Raw genomic sequence first — 18,641 nt, 5'->3', positions numbered from 1 at the left:
AAATGCAAAACGACCGGTCGGGTCGTTACAGTTATTTTACATAAGTAGGACTAATTAATAAATGAGATCGCATTTTAGTCTCGTTCGCGGGGAAAGAATAAAATTTGGGCTCAAACGATCCATTTTTAAGCCTAATTTTTGGATCTAACCCATAATTCCCAAGCCCATAATTCCTAGGCCCATACCCCTTAACCTAAAAGAACCTATAAAACTAATCTAAACCTATACACAAAAGGGGACCTCATCAGCCGTTTGGAAAAAGAAGCTAACGCCTAATGAGCTGAAATACACAAAAAGAAGAGATATAGACCTACGCATAAAGCTAGAGCAGCTGAAGGAGGCAGTGCCGTTTTCAAGGACCCCCCCCCCCCATCGTTTCTATCTCCTTCAACAGAATCCTTCCGCCGTTCTTCAACCAAACACAAACGACCCCCCTGATCGTCTTCTTCATTGGAAAAATATACACACAAGGAAGAAGCCACTACACCCAAACAAACACATCAGTTCTGCTTCTTCTTCAACCATATACGCAGATACAGTTGAGGGGAAACGGAGGAGGGAACGGAGAAGGGAACCGGACAGAGGGTGACGGAAAGTGAACGAAATCGAGGGGAAGGGTTTGGTTTCGATTCTGACTTGTCCTTTCTGATTTAGTATCCCAGTTTAGATATAAAAATCAGTTCTATTAGATTTCTAAATCGAAAATCCAAAAACACTTTGGTCTTTTTCTGTGGATTTCGATTTCAAATATGGAGTCGTTTTGAATTATTTGATTCGGATTTCCATTTGAAGTTCGAGTCTGCCAATGATAACGTTTCTGTTCTTCATTTGATTCTGATTTTAGGTTCTTCGAGTATGGGAATGGAGTTAAATCGAGGTTGATTCGAGTTCGTCGCCGGTGAAGTTCTCCGTGCCCGGTCCGGCTTGTTCGAGCTCTCTCGTCAAGCTTGTATCTTTGTATTCATCTCCATGTATATAAAAGGTTCGTCCTTTTGTTCTAATTTATAGGTTGTTATCAATCCTTGGTTGCTTTACTTTATTTGTTGTTTGAGTTATGTATAATCTATCCTCCAGTTCTTTGTATTTTTATCCCGTTTTCTTCACTGTTGGAACGATTTAGTTGCCTTAACTCTGAGTAGGTGAATATTGTCCCTTGTTATTCTTGTCAATATATAAGAACTAGAAGCATCAAATTGATATATTTGAGATTCTAAAAGAGAATTGAATAAATTCCAAGTGTCACTAGGATAGTATTATGTATTTTGTGTTGATATATAACTTGCATACATCAATCTTAATGATTCCATACCTTTGGTTTGAATTCCTAAGCTTACTCAGTTCCTGATGTTTCTCTATGAAGGTATTCTATGCAGTAGAATTGTAAAAGTAAATGGATTCATGTAAGTCAAACTAAGGATAAATAAATCATCGTGACCCTGGGTACGATTCCCGTGGCATGGTCACGATACATAAATCTAAAATCTGGGTGATCATTTCATGTGACCCGGTTCTAATTTCTAACAAGGTTAAATAGAACGTGTCGTGAACCAGGGGTGCATTTCATGTAGCGTAGCTTACGATGTGTTTTAAATAACCTTGAACTTTTCCCGAAATATTAAAAGCAGCTAAAAAGTTAAAAATGCACAATAGGTTTAAGACGTGTAAAAGATCAGATAATTAGACCAATAATAATAGTTGAGCGACCGTGCTAAAATCACAGAACCCGGGAATGCCTAACACCTTCTCCCGGGTTAACAGAATTCCTTACCCGAATTTCTGTGTGCGCAGACCATAAATAGAGTTAACCTATCTTGATTCGGGATTTTAACCGGTGACTTGGGACACCAATAAACTATCCCAAGTGGCGACTCTGATTTTAATATAAATAATCCCGTTTCGATTGTCACTTAAATTGGAAAAAACTCCCTTACGGGTGTAGGAAAAAGGAGGTGTGACACTAAGTGTTGATACCCAATTTTTCCCTATGTATTTATATATACTCAAAATATTCTCAAAATAGTATGTACATGCATATATAAGCATGCCCTAGAGTTTTGGTATTTTTTCCTTATTTTTTAAAGATCTTAAAATTAATTTGTTGTCTATTTTAATAGTATAAAATTCAATAATTATTCCCAAACTAGAATTTTTGGTGAATAATTTATTTCATTCTTATATTTACACTAAGATATAATTAAAGTAATTTTTGCGTATTTTTATACATTTGTTTGGTATTTTTTTTTAGCTAAATTGCATACAATTGCAATTATGGCCTATTTTACAATTAACAGCATTTCATAATCATAAAATCACTTTTAGTATTTTTACATTAATATTTATATGTTATTAATTAGTTCAGTACCTGTAATTTATTTTTGAATCATTTCTTACTATTTTTATAAAATAATAAAAGGGGAAAATTGGACATTTAACAAACATCCCTTATTATTTCAATTATAGCCAATTTAGCCCCATACCCATCAGATTTTTAATTAAACCCAAATGGCCCAATAACCTGTTTAAACCAGCCCGACCCAAGCCCCCTTTGATCTGAACCGTTGATCTTTGAGATCAACGTCCTCAATTCGCTTCCTTAATTAAACCTAATGACTAACCCTAATTCCCTCATTTTCATTTTAGTAGCCGCCCCTGAACACCCTCCCCCTCTCAAACTCTCTCTCGAGTGTTCTTGAAACCCTAATCACCTTCCCCCCATTTTCGACCTCTAACTCACCAGAACCCATGGCCTCTGAGGCCATGGATGATCTATGCGCACCTCTTATCGCTCCTATGTGCTTGGTACTCGAAGGTTCGAGGCTAGACCTCAAAGGTCTCCACCCAGACCTCCGCCGACTTGAGGTTCCCGGCCATCTCCGGCCTGGCTCCGGCACATCTTAGCCTCCTGAGCCTGTTCCCAGTCTCATCCGACTTAGATCGGACGTTTTCGAAGCCTTTCTCATTCTAGGGTTCATCTGAAAACCCTAACTATCGAGGTTCTTCTCCGGTTATCTCCAGATCTGTGTGTATTCATGCTTTATCTTGAGTTTTCAAGTGGTTTCCCCAATTTTTCTTTTTAAAATCTTACTTTCAAAGTTGCCTCTTTTCTGGTTTAGGGCTTTCCGAAAATGCTTCAGTGTTTTCCGACTTTTCTTCTTCCTTTCTTATGTGTGTTTTATATTCTTATGTGTTTTCATATATACATGTTCTTCTACCATGTTTTCTGTATTTTGTTCTTCTCTCTACTATGTTTTCACATGCTATGTTTATATGCCATGTTTCTATGCTATGTCTCACATGCTATGTTCTGGTACTTGCCTTCCACTATGACTTGATATGATTCGTCTACGGCATTTTTCAACCATGTTCATTAAGTGTTCCTACTATGCCTGCTTAAGCGTATTTGCCTCTACTGTCTCTTCTACTCTCATTGTGTTTCAAATTAATTCCCTTACTCTATTTTACATTAAACTTTCTACTGTATCTGCTTGTTTCCCTTCTTTGCATTTGGTTCAAGTCGAAAACCCTAGGATTTGGGGTTTTTTGACGAGTGTGGTCTTGTATGTTTGGACTAGGGTTCCATTCGAGCCCTGGACTCTCTCAAATACACTTTGGATCCATATAATAAGTTTGAATCCTTTTGTGTATGAACTCTTCTGATTAACATGACAACCCCTTTTATATGTGTNTGAGCCATTGAAGTTTCACCCCTAGGAGACGCACTTCTTGTAACTCGTAGTTGACACGCTTAGCTAGACTTTTTCATTTTTTGATTTTTGATGTAATAACAGGACCGCAGACCAGAACCTCGGCGGAACGGCACCTCGATCGGCTCTCCACCTCGGTATACTCCATCATCTCACTCACTTCTGAACTACACGTGTCCTGATTCCTTTATAGCCAAGGATATGTAGGCAGCTCAGATACCAGGGCTCGGTCACATTCTCCTTTCTTTTAGCTTTTGGTCTCTTTAAATAAGGGTCGGGTCAAAAACCTGTCTAGTCGTTCTTTTTCTGAAAATACTTCGTATTTCCAGTAAAAGAGGGGCAGCTGTAGACATGTGATTTTTGACCCTCCCCAATATTTTTTATATTTTAGCATGTAAATATTTAATTTAGGCCTAATATCGCTATTTCAATTAATTTTGACTCTTTTACTTTATTTTATTACAAAAAAATAAAAATTACAAAAAAATAGTTTCATTAATGTTTTGTAGTCATTTTTAATCTTGAAAAATACCAAAAATAATTTTATTTTGACGGTCAGTCTTATTTTAACAGTCATTGTCACGACCCATTTTCCATAATAGGTCATGATGGCGCCCGACACCATTTGTCAGGCCAGCCTAATATCGCTATTTCAATTAATTTTGACTCTTTTACTTTATTTTATTACAAAAAAATAAAAATTACAAAAAAATAGTTTCATTAATGTTTTGTAGTCATTTTTAATCTTGAAAAATACCAAAAATAGTTTTGTTTTGACGGTCAGTCTTATTTTAACAGTTATTGTCACGACCCATTTTCCATAATAGGTCATGATGGCGCCCGACACCATTTGTCAGGCCAGCCAACGCGGAAGTATAATTAAATTCTCATTTTACCCTTGCCAAAAGAAAGCCATTATAATAGATTTTTCCCCCAAATAAAGTCATAAACCAGTAAAGATCAATAAAATGTAAAGACAGTTATACAACCCAAAAATGACGTCTACTACTGTGTGTGCCAGAACCTGGTGTCACAAGCTAAGGGCAACTAGTAGAATATACACAAAATGAATAATGCCCTATCCTACTGTCTGAATCAGGATAGACAGAAACAACAACAAAAAAAAACAAGGAAGACTCCTTCGGCTGCGGATCGGCAAGAAGGGAGTGCAGCTCACCGTAGAAGTCCCAGATGCGCTCACTGATATGCACCAGAGTGATGTCCGGATCCACCTGCCTCAAATCCTGTACATTTAAGTACAGAAGTGTAGCATGAGTACATAAACAATATGTACCCAGTAAGTATCCCGTCTAATCTCGAAGAAGTAGAGACGAGAGGTCGACTCGATACTTACTAAGGTCAATTAATATATATATATATATATAATATATAAGTATGATGTATTCGAATCATGGAATTTACAAGTATCAACAGTTTATGGCAAGTGGCATAAGTCAAGAACTTTACAGCATCAAGTTTATAATTTTATCATAGGAGATAATGGCAAATTAAAGCATGTATAGGCTTTTCCATAATTTACATGCGCACATAATACCGAGGCGACGACCCGATCCAACAGAAATAAACTGTGCACTTGCCGAGGGTCGACGGCGCGCTTATAGATGCATCTATTCATACCGAGGCGATCGGCCCGATNATCTTACTTTCAAGTCGCTATCTTTTCTGGTTTAGGGCTTTTCCGAAAATTACTTCAGTGTTTTCCGACTTTTCTTCTTCCTTTCTTATGTGTGTTTTATATTCTTATGTGTTTTCATATATACATGTTCTTCTACCATGTTTTCTGTATTTTATTCTTCTCTCTACTATGTTTTCACATGCTATGTTTATATGCCATGTTTCTATGCTATGTCTCACATGCTATGTTTTGCTACTTGCCTTCCACTATGACTTGATATGATTCGTCTACTGCATTTTTCAACCATGTTCATTAAGTGTTCCTACTATGCCTGCTTAAGCGTATTTGCCTCTACTGGCTCTTCTACTCTCATTTGTGTTTCAAATTAATTCCCTTACTCTATTTTACATTAAACTTTCTACTGTATTTGCTTGTTTCTCTTCTTTGCATTTGGTTCAAGTCGAAAACCCTAGGATTTGGGGTTTTTTGACGAGTGTGGTCTTGTATGTTTGGGCTAGGGTTCCATTCGAGCCCTGGACTCTCTCAAATTCACTTTGGATCCATATAATAAGTTTGAATCCTTTTGTGTATGAACTCTTCTGATTAGCATGACAACCCCTTTTACATGTGTTAAAATCTTTCTTCAAAAGGTTTTCCAATTTGTGTTCGAATCAGAATCCTTTTTTTGGGGGTTAATTGATTGCTACTGATTCTTCTTAAGTGAAGCCTCCCTTCACCTTTTTCTGACTTGGTTCATTTACATAAAAATTTTGACCCTTGATTGCTTGGCTGTCAACTGATTTCCTTTCCTTAATTTGCATGACCGTGTACTGTCAAAAGCCTTTCCTTAAATAACTATTATGTATTTACCCTTCTTGCATTACTTTGAAAAGTCTTTAATTAACTCCTTTCCTTATTTACCTTGCCCGTTTGAAATCAGAATCCCTTAATTAAGGGGAAACCTTGTGTGATTGATTTTCAAACTATTTTCTTAACTATTTCTGCTTCTCTTCGGCATTATAAATACATGACACAAATTTTTTAAACACACATAAGATTTTTAATCATCACAACTCTCTTCTAAAAGCTTACACTCTTGCTTCTTGATTGCAACTTGGCTTCCCTGAGTCTACTGCTTCTCCGTACTTGCTTGTTTCTGAAAACTGGTATGCCCTTTCATTTAAACTTTTGCCCCATCCCTATATGTTTATTCTATAGTTTCATTCTTCTGTGTAGTTTGTTGTTCTGCTTTGTAGCTTATGCTGAGTATTTTTCTTTCTTTGCTTCTGTTTTTATATGAATCCCTACCCCCTAACGCCTTTATGTGTTGAGTTGAAACCTTGGCCTGACAGTATCCCAATTACTGCCCAGGCCATGGTTTGACCATCAATAGGTCCTGGACTCTCCAATGTTTGGCTAGTGGGCTGGTCAGGGGTGTTCCAGCATTTTATGTTGCTGGGCATGACCACCAGCCTGCCTTGGCATCCCTTATATCCATCTATTTCACTTACACTTGTTCCTAGACTCTAAGTTCTGCCCCCCTCCAATGAGCCTTGCCTTGGGACCTTGAGCTCCCTCTGAACTTGGACATTGGAGGGCTGACCCTTCTACACTGAACTTTAATTTAGTTCTGTAATGATATCTTGGTGTGAGCATTGCCTGGAGTTCTTGAAACTCCTTGGAACTTTGACACATCCCGGATAAGAGAAAGGCTTTGGAACCTGATCCTGGCAGTTGGCAATTGGCTCATATCATATTGTTAGACCTTGGGTTTGAATTAGGCTCCTTGGATGCAGCTTAAGAGTTCTGATTGTAATTTTATTTCCCGTTTTCGATTCATCTTGGTCTGTAATAGAATTTTGTAATAACCTCTGGGGTGATTAGTGAAAAGGGAAGGGTAACCATGCATGCAAAGGGGTAGATATCATGCTCATAGGGAATTACCACACTTCTGTACTCATGTATCTTGCCTACAGCTTTGCACATTTGCATATCACATGTAGATACCATGTCTATAGGTTTATGCATCCACATAGATATCATGTCTATAAGGTTTCTGCACTTCTCCACATAGATATCATGTCCATAGGGTTTCTTCACTTCTGCACATATAGATACCATGTCTATAGGTTTATGCATCCATATAGATACCATGTCTATAGGAATTTTGCATCTCCATATGGATACCACGCCTATAAGTAACTATAAATCCAAACTCTACGCATGCATTGGTCACTAGGCAAACCTATTTATAGGATTAACAACTAACAGTATTTAGATACCATGCCTATAGGATTTTTGCGCTCTTGCTACGCCTGTAAAAAGTGTTTAAATTAACGACGCTAGAAAGCATGCCTATAGGAACTATCAATCAAATCTGAATCACTCGTTTTAAGATTAGCACTAATTACAGAACTCGCACCATTCTGTTAAAACTGGCAACTTTCTTAATCAGTTTGTTTCTTTATTCTTGAAACCAGTAGATGCCATGCCTATAGGCCATCACGTAGGCAAACAAGTATGTAGTTAATTAATTGCACCGGTCTTCGATAAGTTGCAGCCAGGCGAGCCTAATGCGAACTTCTTGCCTGAAAACATGTAATGAACCAGCCTGCCTAACGTTAAGCATAATTTTGACCTAATCAGTACATGTAAGACATGCTAAACTATATGATTTTCTGGATTAAAGGAGGTTTATCTGAGCCTTAATTGTTTTGTGCTCCCATAACTGCTTTCATGTGTTTTGCTTGACGCCTTAGTATTTTAACCTTTTTAAACCTCTGAAAAGCCAAGCTTCCTCCCTTTAGGATTAGTAGTCCTAAAAGCCTCCAGGACTGATAGGTGGGACGGGTAATAGCATGCAATAAGTAAACGAGACTATTTCGCGCTTAATACCTTAACGGGGTGGGAAGGGTAGACATGGAGATGATGATCACACGATAACCCTACGCGTACGATTGATTACCGGTGTTGTGTGGATGATCCATGTGATTTACAAACCTAGGACCCGTTTCCTTATACAACTTTGTTTAATATCAATAAAATCTTGTCTTTTCAACTACTCAAAACTCCTCCTTAATTTTACTGCATTATTCCTTTTCTTCCAAATTTTTCTCTGTTTATTCAATGTATTGATTAATTTTCTGCGTTTAGTCCCCCCTTTAAACAAATTGTAGATCATCTGGACCTTGATCCCACATACTTGTCACGTATCTATTTGCAACCCTTATGTGTAAAATCATTTGTGTATCTATTTGCATTAAAGTCACAACATAGCATGGCCGGAAACCACACTAGTGGATCTTGAGGGGTGCCTAACACCTTCCCCTTGAGATAATTTCTAGCCCTTACCCGAACTCTGGTTTTCCAACTCAAAAACCCTTAGTTTCCTAATGCACTTAATCATTAGGTGGCGACTCTTCAAATCCAAAAACCCAATTCCCAAACGGGAATAGAGTTGTCTTCCCAAATGTCGTAAACCCGATTTCGCGAGAAAAAGGGGGCGTCGACACTAAGTACACTAGAGAATTGAAATGTTCAGTTAACTTTTATCCATATTTCTGCCTGTTTCAGGACATCTTCATGTCATGGTGAAGAGGATTGGTAGACTAAGGGGAGGCCTATACATCCTCAATCCATTCACACATGCTGATGCCCTCTCTTCTAAATGTATGTCCTCTTCAGTTCAAAGCCATTATGATGGTTTGTGGCATCAAAGGCTAGGCCACACTACAGTTGTTGTTCTACAGAAAATACCTTCAATAAAAGATCATGTCTCTAAATCAACAAATAATACTTGTTCTATATGTCTATTGGCCGAACAAGTTAGACTACCATTTCCTAGTAGTGTAACCAGAGTAAATTCCCCATTTAGTCTTGTTCATATGGATGTTTGGTGTCCATATAGAGTGTCCATTTACAATGGTTTTAAATACTTCCTTACTCTTGTTGATGATTACTCTAGAATGACCTGGACATTCCTATTAAGACTGAAAAGTGATGTCTATGTTGTCTTGCTTATTTTCTGCAGTTAATACACAATTAGTTTTCTGCTTCTGTTAAAGTTTTCAGATATGATCCAAATGTATAGTTCACCAAAGTAGTTCAGTTCACACCCTACAACAAAATGGGGTGGTGGAAAGAAATACAGGCACATTCATGAGATAAGAAGAGCATTAAGATTTCAAGCCCATATACCATTACGATTCTAGGGGGATTGTATCCTAACAGCCACATACATCATGTCGCGCCCCTTTTTTTCCCCTCTCGCGCGGGGAGAAGTCCGGGTTTCGACATTCACGGGGTGTAATTCTTGATTTCCCAAACTAACTGCCTCAGTTTCACTCAATTCAAGCTTCAAGTTATCTCAGGATGCGTGAAACTTTACTTGTTTCCTCAAATGCCTCCTTTTATTTTATTCAAAACCGTGTCATTGCTTCATGATTAGACTAACTTTCAAGACCAGGCTGAGAATTATGTGTGCATGTCATGTCACTAGACTCAACATGAAAAGAACTATAAAAGGAAAAGTGACCTAAACAAAAACTGACTAGAACTAACAGAAAACAAGAGATTGCATTAGACAGATGGTGAAAAGGGTTTGAACAAAACAAGCAAAATAGACATGGGTTACAACCCTGGAACAATCCAAAATAACACTAGACGAGTTACTATAACTAAACGAACTAGATAAAATAAGAAGAAGAAAGGTTTGAGCCACAAGACAATGTCCGGATTACAACCCCGAAATAACCTGGACAATAGAAATGACAACAAAATAAACCACCAAAACTCCTCCCTAGCTAGCCAAGAAAGGAGTGTCTTTCCAATTACCAAGCTCGACATCTTAGCCACTGGATTGCACATCAAAATTACTGGGACCTTCACCAATTTCAATATCATTAACTTCAGTCAGCAAGTTTCCAAGAGGATTCTCATACTCCGTGTCACCATGCATCCTCCTCACAAAGTGTGTATCATTATGTGCAGGTAAAGGATTCTGCGCGATCTTCTGGGTGTCACTGTCCTGGATCACAATTATCCCTTCTTGAATCATTCTTTCTATTTCTCTTTTAAAATCCCGACAACTTTCGACATTGTGCCCCTGGGCATTGGAATGATATTCACACCTTTTAGAAGGGTCAAAGCTTTTTGCACACGGGTCCACATAATTCAGAGGAATAGGTGCGATTAGGTCATAATGCTTTAATTTCTCAAATAAGCTTGTATATGACTCTCCTAGATGTAAAATTATCTTTCAACCTTTGTTTACCTCTATACCCCTGGCTTGGATGTGGGTTATGGGGCACTTGAAAATTTTGTGGAGGCTGGTGGAGATTTTGCGGTGCTGGCGCTCGCCTTCTGGGGTGTCTTGGTGGCTGGACAACATACTAGGGTGGAGCAACAGAGTATTGTGGGTTCTCAGGGGAATAGTCAAAAAACAAGCGAGGCTGGTCATGCCTTCGAGATGTTCTTCTAGGACCTCTTCTCGACCCTGATGTCATCATGATTTCTTTAACCTTCTCATTCGTGCCACTAAAATTACCAAATTCAGTTTGGACAGCCTGAGTTGCAGCTTTGAGAGATGCTTGACTTATAATTTTGCCTGTCTTAAGGCCATTCTCTACCATTTCTCCTATTTTGATTGCTTCCGGGAATGATTCGCCAACTGCGGATATCATGTTTTGAAAGTAATCGGGCTCTTGAGCCTGAAGGAAGACAGTGATTAGCTCGTGGTCATCCATGGGTGGCTTAACTCTAGCTGCTTGTTCTCTCCATTTAATGGCATAGTCCCTGAAACTTTCAGTTGGTTTCTTCTTCAGGTTTGAAAGGGAATTACGGTCTGGGGCGATGTCAATGTTATATTGGAACTGTTTGACAAAGGCCTGGGCCATGTCATCCCAGACATACCAGCAAGATGTGTCTTGACCAATAAACTATTCGGAAGCTACACCCATAAGACTTTCCCCAAAATAAGCCATCAGTAATTCTTCATTTCCTCCCGCACCTCTTAGTTGATTGCAATACCTTTTCAGGTGGGCTATGGGGTCTCCCTGTCCATCATACTTTTCAAATTTGGGAGTCTTGAAACCAAGTGGCAAATGAACATCGGGGAACATACATAGATCCTTGAAGGCAATACTCTTCTGACCTGCCAGCCCTTGTATGTTTTTCAACTGTTGTTCTAAGCTTTTCAGTCTTTGGGTTATTTCTTCCGGTGCTATCTTTCGGTCAGGCTTCTCAATCTTTGCAGGAAGATCAAATAGGTAAGAATGGTACTCAGGAGAGTGGCATTGTTCTTGCTGGGTAGCAAATTGTGACTCATGAGTTTTCCTATGCACCACCGTCGGCTGTAGGATGGTGAAGACAGGCATAATTGTAGTGGTTGTCTGATTGGTTGTCAATGGCACACTTTGGGCGTACGCAACAGAAGTTCCAGCTATAGTCGTACAATTGGGATAAAGACTGAACATAAATGGATAGAATTGATCAGGCAATGAAACCGGAGTGGTAATAGTCGAGATGGGTGTAAACTCTGGGAAAACATAAGAATGGGGTGGTCCTTGACCATTGGCCCATGCTTGACTCATTTCAGACATTTGTTGTTTCAGCCTTTGGACCCCCTCTTTCAATTCAGATTCCGACTCCACAATCTCCCTCGAGGGATCAACAACTCATGTATCCAAGTCTTTGCTAGCCATGGCTTCCTTGCTTTTTGACCTTGTGTTGTATGGATGAATCGCCAAAGTGCCACAAACTAACCACCCTCTGTTATGATAACAATGAAAGCAACAAAGAAGAGCAAAACAAAGCCAACATGTTAGCGTTAGGGCACTTATCAGATAGAAATATCACATTGCGTTCAATTCCCCTAGCGACAACTAACGATTCTAAAATGACTCATTTCCTTTTTGGGAATCGAGTATTTGAAGAGTCGCCACCTAACGGATTATGGTGCGCTAGGGCACCTAGAGCGATTAACTCTTGGGTAGGTTTGCATTACCAGAGATTAGGGTAAGGGCTCGAAATAACCTCGAGGGGAAGGTGTTAGGCACCCCTCTTGGTCCACAAATGTGGGTCCCGGCCGAACTTATATTCACACATTAGTCCATAAATAAACGATTGAAGCAAATAATTGCAAGTAGAGCATGTTGGGCATTGTATAAAATAGGAATTTAAACAGGTCGTAGAAAAAAAAGAAAATAGAGTTTCAAGCAAAGAGGATTTGGAGGGAGGGAGGTCCTAGGTTGGTTATCCTATAGGATCACCCCACACAATGTCCGGTAAACACTCTTCAATGAGGGGCTACATGTGACATTAGCGTTTAGTCATCATATCCATATCTACCCTTCCCATCCCCTTAGTGGTCATGCAAAGCGAGAGTTGGTCAGCGATCTCTATTGCGTGCTGCTACCCGTCCCTTCTTAATGGTCCTGGAGGGAGTTAGGACCTCTACCTATAGGTGGTTCTAGACGTACCCCTAAGGTTTTAAAAGGGCAAAATTCTAAGGAGACAGTCAAAACATGTAGGACTTTACACATAATGGAAGCAGATAAAAGGCTCAAAATTTCCTCCTCAAGTAACCATACAAGCAGCACGACTCAAACACAGTCAAGGTCTTTATCAATAAAAGTCCTAAAGCAGGATCTCTGGGTGACCATGCAGAAACCAACAAACCCTTTTAGGTTCAGAGCAGTTGCCTAAGGAATCTTTTAAAAGTTATTAGAATCAGAAACATTAAACGAGAGAGAAAGATCTTCAGGGGAATGCAGTTTTGAAAATGCCCTAAGGCTTGCCTATATGCAGTATACTGTGTCTATATTAATGTAGAAACAATAGGTTTTCGAGATAGACTCCTTTAATACCTATAAGCATGGTATCTAATGGGATCGATGCAATTTTGAAAGAACTTGTTTCAGAAAATGTTAACGCTTAGTAAGACCAGCTTTTGAAATGAACTAGGCGTAATGAAATTGATTTGTTAGGCTGAATTAAATTACCAGACAGAATTGCGAGTATAGATCCCTATAGGCATGATATCTAGGCGTATTACTGATTTTAGTCGATTTGCAACAACATACAGAAAGACTTATTAAAACTGAATCGGAGTTGAGTCCTATAGGCATGGCATCTACTGATTTAAGACATGATGGTTTGGAGCCTATGAACATGGTTTTTAATATGACAAAATGCAGAACCTTAGGAACATGATTTCTACTGATGCAAACGAAATTAGAAGTGAGATCCTATAGACATGATTTCTGTTAGGCAAAGCAATCATATTTAAAAGCATAAATCCCTATGAGCATGTTTTTTATTGAGTAAAGCAGGCAGATTTTAAAAGTGAGATCCTAAGAGCAGGATTTCTAGCCATATTACCCCATAAAGTATACATCTACCCACCCTTTTTACTAAATGCCCCAAATATCTGTTTATAAATTATTACAGGCCAATGAATGAATTACATAAGTAAAATAGAAAATCAAGAAGCTATTCTATAGGGAGCCCTTAATTACGCCCGAGTTTCCCAAAGCCTCCAATGGTCTCATAAACCTCAATTCCATAGACAAATCAGAGTCTAGGTGCATCAAAGTTCCCTAAGGGCCTCAAGAACCCCGGGCAATGCTTATACCTAGACTTAGCAACCAAGAATTGAACCAGTGCAGTGTGGAAAGGCCAGCCTCAGTATGCCAGAGTTCAGAGGGCTCTCAAGAGGATCCCAAGGCAGTACACATACTAGAGGGGGCAGAACTTATTGACTAAGAGTAAAGTGGAAGTGCAGGACACAAGTTGAAAAGGGTTATTAAAGACTGTATTGGAAAGTCTATTTTGAAAGCAATTAGTAAAGCAACAAAGATTTTTTGAAAAGAGGTTGGAGTAGTAAACAAAACACCTTAAGAAAAGATCACACACAACTAGTTTACAGAATTCAGCAGTCATACAGGGGTCAAGGGGTTGGGGATACATAGACATTTGGCTGCACAACCGATCAAAGATCTTCAGATTGGTTTGGACATGCTCAGAGATAGTTGACTCTGGCATAATCACACACCAATCAGGAGAAATACAAACATATAGAAGGGGTGATAAGGATTTGGGGATTCATAGGATGGTAAGCACACAAGAAGTAAAGACTACCGTCAAGGCATGCTTTGAAACACATTGTAGACATGTGATTTTTGACCCTCCCCAAGATTTCTTATATTTTAGCATGTAAATATTTAATTTAGGCCTAATATAGCTATTTCAACTATTTTTGACTTCTTTCCTTGATTTTCGTCATAAAAATGAAAAATTACAAAAAATATTTTTAACTTACGTATCTTCTAAATAAATAATAATAATAATAATAATATACAAAAATAGTACCTTCTATCTTTACATAATCTTGAAAATACAAAAAATATATAATAGTTTTATGTTAGCTTTTGCATTGTGTAGTATTTTTATCTTATTTTAAAAGGAGTAATTAAGGTGTTGGATCACAATTTTAAGAGTTTTAGAGTCCAGTTCTTGGCCCAATTCAGATTAGTCCATTAAGCCTAGAGACCCTTCTAGAGCTTCTTTGGAATAAAAAACAAATAAAAAAGACCCTAAAGACCTAATACACAAAAGACCTAGGGACTAATTGGCAAAATATATAAAATGTAAACCTAGACCTGGACCTATATAATAGGACTAACACCTATCAGCTATGGAGACACAAAAAAAGAACGCTGAGCGCCATTTTCTGGAATCGGGATGATCCTAGATCTAAGAATGAGCGAAAACAAACGTTGAGCTCGTCCTTCTTCCAAAAACTTGGAGAGATGCTGCTGCTTCCTCATTCAGTCATCTGCAAATCACAAACGAGTCCCCCACCAAGAGCTGAAATCAGTTGCTTCCATCGACCACTCCACACCCCTCCATTTCCAAAACCAACAGAAATCTTCTTCACCTCAAACCTAGGCAGCCATAACCTGCAGCCCATCGCTCTTCTTCTTCGACCAACAACCCCCCCCCCCATCGGTTCATCTTCTCCAAAACCCAACCAGTGAATCCCGCCAGAACCAGTAGCTCACCGGAAAACACCATGACACACGCATGAAGACAACCTGAGAACACCTTAAGCTTCTTCTTCTCCATTTGAAAAAAAAAAACCACCGAACAAAAATCCTCCAATCTTCCATGATTCTTAAATGATTCTCTGAAGATACAGCAGCAGCTCAAAAAAAAAAAGATAAAACAAGAATCTCCATTGTTACTCTCTTGAAAGAGAACGAAAAGAACAGCCGCCAGCTAAATGTCGATGTGAGTTCGAGGTTTTCCGACGAGGTCGATGTTGAGGGTTGGTCCATGGTCTTGTCCGTTTCTGTTTGTTCAAGTTATTAAAAATCAAGTTTTAGATGAGGAAAAGTTACATCGATGTTCAAAGATGCAATATAGAAATTGGTATGGTAATTTTTCGTTTATGTCTTTGCCGCATGTCTTTTGATTCATTTTTATTTTATATTATTTTTGTTTATTTGGTATCCTTTGATTAAGTTCTATTAGGTGTTCTATAACTTAGTTTGGCGTTAATTTATTCATTCAGTGCTAGCTAATGGAGAAAACTATGAGCGCTCATTTGCTTAGTTCATTTGGACAAGATTAGTATTAGTATTTGTCGTTATTATTCCTGAATATTCATTGGCTTAGTGTCATTTGGACAAAAATTAGTATTAGTACTTGCTGTTACTACTCCTGAATACTCATTTGCTTAGTTTCTTTTATTAAACTTTTGGCAAGTTATGAGGTTTTAGTTGTAAAAGGCTGTAAGGTTTGGTATTATTAAAGATATTGAAAAATGGCTCCTTTAAGTACATTGGAGGTGTGCTATATTAGGTAACACAAATAGTTATGGCCCTCGCTTAATTAATTTTGATTTAATCCTTAGAATATGAGGCGTGCCATTAAGAGAATTTCCATGGCCCTCGCAAAATTGCAAACGCGTAGTTGCTTTAGGCGCGTTATATTAATAATTTACCTTCCTAAACTCGGGTACATATTTATGTGACCCAAATTCAAATCTCAACGTTAGATAAAATGTGTTATGGACTGCGGGTGCATTTATGTGACGTGGTTCGAAGCATATTTTAAATGACGTTGCAATCTTCCTTTAATTAATTAAATAAAAGCGGTTAAAAGTTAAAATTGCACATAGGTTAAAAATATTTTAAAATCAGATAATAGGCCATTTATAACAGTTGAGCGACCGTCCTAGAACCACGGAACTCGGGAATGCCTAACACCTTCTCCCGGGTTAACAGAATTCCTTACCCGGATTTCTGGTTCGTGGACTGTAATACAGAGTCAATCCTTTCCTCGATTCGGGATTTAAACCGGTGACTTGGGACACCATAAATCTCCCAAGTGACGACTCTGAATCTTTAATAAATATAATCCCGTTTCGATTGTCCTTTAATTGGAAAAACTCCCTTTTTTATACTCCCTTTACGGGGGTGTAGTAAAAAAGGAGGTGTGACAGCTCTGGCGACTCTACTGGGGACAAGAACCCAGAACTCATGGTTCGGGGTTCATAATTCAAGCTTAGAATAACTGTTATAGTTGGCTTTATTTATTATCTGATTTTTACATGTTGAGCCTAATGTGCTAATTGCCGCTTTTTACCGCTTTGATATTATTTGAATTGTATATAAACTGCTACGAAACCGTTCTCTTCTCATCTTCAGGGATGTGCTCGCTGGTCGAGACTCCTTATTCTGTTAGTGTCATACCTTGAAATAAGAAAGAGGCTCGGACAAGTTACAAAGCCGGATGGCCTTTTGGTTCCCGGTACGTAGCCCCCTCCTCGGCTCGAGTTGTCCGCTCGGGTACACAAGTCTAGAACAAATGCCCAGGTTTTGAACCTAGAATAACACAGCCTCATGTTGGATCCCTAGTAGGAACGCTTGTTTGCATCATGTGCATTTGACCTTGGGGACTCAACACAGGGGTTGGGTCCGTCTAGGACAGATGTACCCAAAAATAAAAGACCATCCTGATGCATCTTATGTGCTACATGTTGCATTTCTCCAAGGGTAAAAGGGTCATTTGGCAAACCAATGATAGTTGAGGGCAAATGAAAAAAGAAAAAAAAGAGAGGAAAAAAGAGAGAGGGTGAAGTGTGAAAATAAAACAAGTAGGGCCTAGTTATGTTTTTGTTACATTTTTATTAAGAAAAAGACAAAAAAAACATGAAAAATTCAAAAAAGATTTTGCACTTTTTTATCATTTTTCAAAAATCCAAAAATAAAAAAATAAAAAAAAAGAAAATCCAAAATGATTTTGCATGTTTCATCATTTTCAAGGAAAAGACAAAAAATATGTTTTCTCTAAATTAGTTATTTTTTTTAAATTCTCACCATATCCAATCTGCCCGAACTACGCATACCTGATTCTCGTCTTTCGGGACGTGATACGTAGGCAACCCACATAGGGTCCGGTCTTCCTAATAAATGTTAGGTTCTTGGCTTTGCGGGGTCTTAGCCAAATTTTGCACTTCTAGCCATCTTTTGGCCAAATAAGCCATTTTGCAAAAATAACCTCAATCATGTCTTGCATGTGTCTAGTAGGGAATATTATTGTCTCATATAGTGTTGGTTTAAGTTTTCTCATACAGGTGTGGATTTACTTATCGGAGTTCGAGCATGACATACACCCCAGGATCACTGCATTCAGGAGCTGCTCGAGGAGCCATTTTATGTTTTTGAGTCAATTGTTCATGTTTTACTTTTTAGTCTTGTATAGTGGCATTCAGTCTTTTAGGTGATATCAGAGTTTGTAATAGTCTAGTTGAGTTTGCCTAGTCTTTTGTTATTGTATTTCTTATTTGTATTTGGAGATGTGTTACAAGTCAAAAAATCCAAAAAAAAAGGAGAAATTTTACGCTTTTATATTTTCGTTATAGATTTTCTTTAGAATGCTAATTCTAGAAATGAAAAAAAAATTCCTTTGAGGTGATCTTTCCTTTAGGCAAATAATATCAAAATAAAAATTGCTTTTATATTTCCTTTAGTATATTAAGACTAAAAATTCAAAAAAAGAGAGAGAATTTTCTTTTAGTACCCCTTTAAAGAGTTTTCTTTAAGGTATGTAATTTCAAAAATCCAAAAAGATTTTCTTTTGAGGTTCTTCTTTGGGAAACTAATGAAAAATGAAAAAAAAAATCCTTTTATTTTCATTAGAACTTTAGGACATTGTACATAGAAGAAAAGAAAACAACATGATTTCCTTCCTAAAAAATAGGTCAAAAAATATTTTTCTCTTTAGGGATTTTGCCT

At 38.1% G+C, this 18,641-nt stretch overlaps 1 long non-coding RNA gene across 3 annotated transcripts; it reads left to right on the top strand.

Moving 5' to 3' along the window:
- On the top strand, positions 250 to 18,316 carry LOC109226873. 3 transcript variants are annotated; one of them, XR_002068176.1, is made up of 3 exons: positions 250 to 617; positions 845 to 982; positions 17,981 to 18,316. It is a non-coding gene; the product is annotated as an uncharacterized LOC109226873 (long non-coding RNA). The 3 variants fall into 3 exon arrangements; XR_002068177.1 differs by having other exon boundaries at positions 17,968 to 18,316; XR_002068175.1 differs by lacking the exon at positions 17,981 to 18,316 and having other exon boundaries at positions 845 to 1,201.

The sequence above is a fragment of the Nicotiana attenuata genome, chromosome 6 (assembly GCF_001879085.1).
Source record: "Nicotiana attenuata strain UT chromosome 6, NIATTr2, whole genome shotgun sequence".
Classification (NCBI taxonomy): Eukaryota; Viridiplantae; Streptophyta; class Magnoliopsida; order Solanales; family Solanaceae; genus Nicotiana; species Nicotiana attenuata.
This window is presented reverse-complemented; position numbering and strand designations above follow the sequence as displayed.